We start from the raw sequence: 2,651 nt of genomic DNA, 5'->3' as shown, positions 1-2,651 counted from the left end.
TTTGTAAGCATAGTTCAATATTTTTCTATTAATGAAATGAAGTGTTTTTCTACTGCATTCTTGTTTAAGTTTAGATCATCTCCCCCAATAGAAAGAACTCCTTCATATTAGTACGAACACTAAGGTAAGGGTATAGTAGTTGTTTGAAGATGACTGTACCCATTGAGTTAAAACCCCAGGTGTTACTTTTACCAACTAAACATGAACAAAAATGCATGCATAATAGGTGTGGGGGGGAGGATGCGGTCCTTAGGGCCACAATCAAAGTCAATAGAAAGTATATACCCTTGTTAATACTTACCATGTATTTGTTCCACCCGTGACTCTGACTGAAATTCACTAGTTGGAGACACTTGTAGGAGTTCTAGTGTAGGATATCCAACTCTTGTTACTTCTTTAGATTCCATAGATTGAATGTCCTTGTTAAATTTTTGTTTTTACAGTTTTGTTGTAGACACTTGAGGAATGCTAGAACGGTTGATACAATTTTAATTTTGGGGCAATTAATCTATTTGTAGGTGGTCAAAAACATCTTCTTTCCCACTAGGCAAATTGAGACCACCTACCTAGTGACATGTTTGATGATGAATCTTATTTGATATATGTGTTGAAATTTCTAAGTCTAACACGTCAGAAATTCCTACTACATTATTTGGTTTATTTCAACTACTTGTTTTATTCCTCAACAAGTTATTTATCCATATAAATAATGAACATAAACACAAATGCAATTTCAACTCATATACAGATCATCAACTGAAATAATAGACAAACACATGAGGGACACTGTTATTTTTGGACAATCGTCCCCGAAAAAACCCAATGTGGGAAAACCGGTGCAGTAGTTCTAAGGGTTTTATTATTATGCATATTTGTTGAGTAAAACTAGGGTGCCAAACTGGCTCACCCAACAGATATTTCTACACGGTAGTAATACCTCTTCCCAGAAGTAGATATTCAAATTCTCAACACTAGTCTGCCCCACGAAAATCCTTACGACGCTTCTTCAAGGCTCTGCGTCAGCCCTGCTAGCCTCTGTGTAGCTCTGGAACCCCATGCATCAACCCTCTACCTCTCTGCGTTAGCTCTTTGGCCTTATGTGTGACCCATGTAGGCCCCTCTGCCTCTCTGCGTTAACTCTTTATCCTTCTGTGTCACCCACGCAGGCCCCTTAGCCTCTGCATAGTCTCTAGATACCTCTCCGTGGCTCCTACTACCTCTGTGTAGCCTCCTCACTCTTAGTGTTGACCCTATGGTACTATCATTGCCTCTCTGCTATGTACTCACTGCCCCTCACTGCAACTCAGATCACTTGTTCAAATTTTCTCAACAAACCCCGCTCCAGAAAGTCGAACTCGCTGATCAATCTTGGTGTATCTCCAACTAACCCTCAAGCCTCCTCTTATACTTTCCCTGTTGAGTCTTCAATGGCCGAGATTAAGTCTCTAATCAATGACTAAGATTATGTTTGGCTTGATCAATGTCATTTAGAACATTGCCACCCAATTTTATATTAATACCCATTAATATTTTAATTTTCCTAAGTTTAGACTTAGGAACTCCATTAAAAATATTAATTATTATAATATCTCCCTAATTAGGTGGAATTTCTCCAAACCATTTTTGGGTCTTGGAGATCTCATTTGCTTTAGCCTCTCCACTAATTTTCATGGCTAGATCACATCCGATGCTACCACAAATCAACACTACCTCTTAGCAAGGAATGTGCTCTAGTAATGTTCCACCACTGAACATCACATTGATCCTTCAGCGCTGGTACCTGTGTTGATGCTTGGCCTGCTGCCCAACATCCATTGCACTGATGCCTCCTATACTACTGCCCATTGCTCTGCCATTGCCACTGCTACATTTGTACCTCAACTCCCTCTACATCCGTGTTGTTGTTGGTCCTTCCTCCTAACACTGCGTCTGCACTGCAACTCTCTCTCAACATGCTGCATCATGCTGCCCGTAGCACTACCACTACTAAATGTTGCACTGCAACTCAGTTACTGAGAAGTAAGTAACTGATCTACCCAACTCTTGACATCCTTGTTAGTCTGGAAGCCTCTTGATGCTAAAGCTACCTCTGTTGTTATCTTGTGCTCCCTCTGCTGCCTCTGTGCTGCTGAAAACACCTCTGTGCCTCTCACACTGCTACAACCACCTTTGTGCCTCTCTGCACTGTTGCAAGCACCTCTGTGCCTCTCGCACTGCTGCAACCCCCACTGCACTACTACGTACCTCTGCACTCTAGCCCTGCCTTGTCACTCCATCCGCATCTTGCTTCTATCGACATCCGTCATCCTACTACTGTCATTCGGGGATCTCGTAGCCAGATATGATCCAAGAGTTTAGGTACCTCAAGGATCCTGCTCCTCATCTTCTGCAGTCCTCCTGACTACAGCTCGATGTCTCCCCACCTATTCTCTAGAGGTGCATGAACACTCATGGCATAGTCATCATCAGTCCTGACTTCTTTCTCTGCCTTAGCCGAAGCTTCCATGGAGTCAGAAGCCTCTCCCTTATTCTTCTTCTTGGGACACTGGGTTGCATAATGACCCAGCTCCCCACAATGGAAGCACTTCACCTTAGAGATGTCCTTCTTCTTCCTCTTCCCCTGTTGTCCCGCAGATACTAGAGTTGCATCC

Source organism: Pinus tabuliformis, chromosome 1_2 (genome assembly GCF_031772625.1).
Source record: "Pinus tabuliformis cultivar Carrire ecotype Pingquan chromosome 1_2, CPIR1, whole genome shotgun sequence".
NCBI lineage: Eukaryota > Viridiplantae > Streptophyta > Pinopsida > Pinales > Pinaceae > Pinus > Pinus tabuliformis.
The sequence above is the reverse complement of the archived record's forward strand: the minus strand, read 5'-3'. Positions refer to the sequence as shown.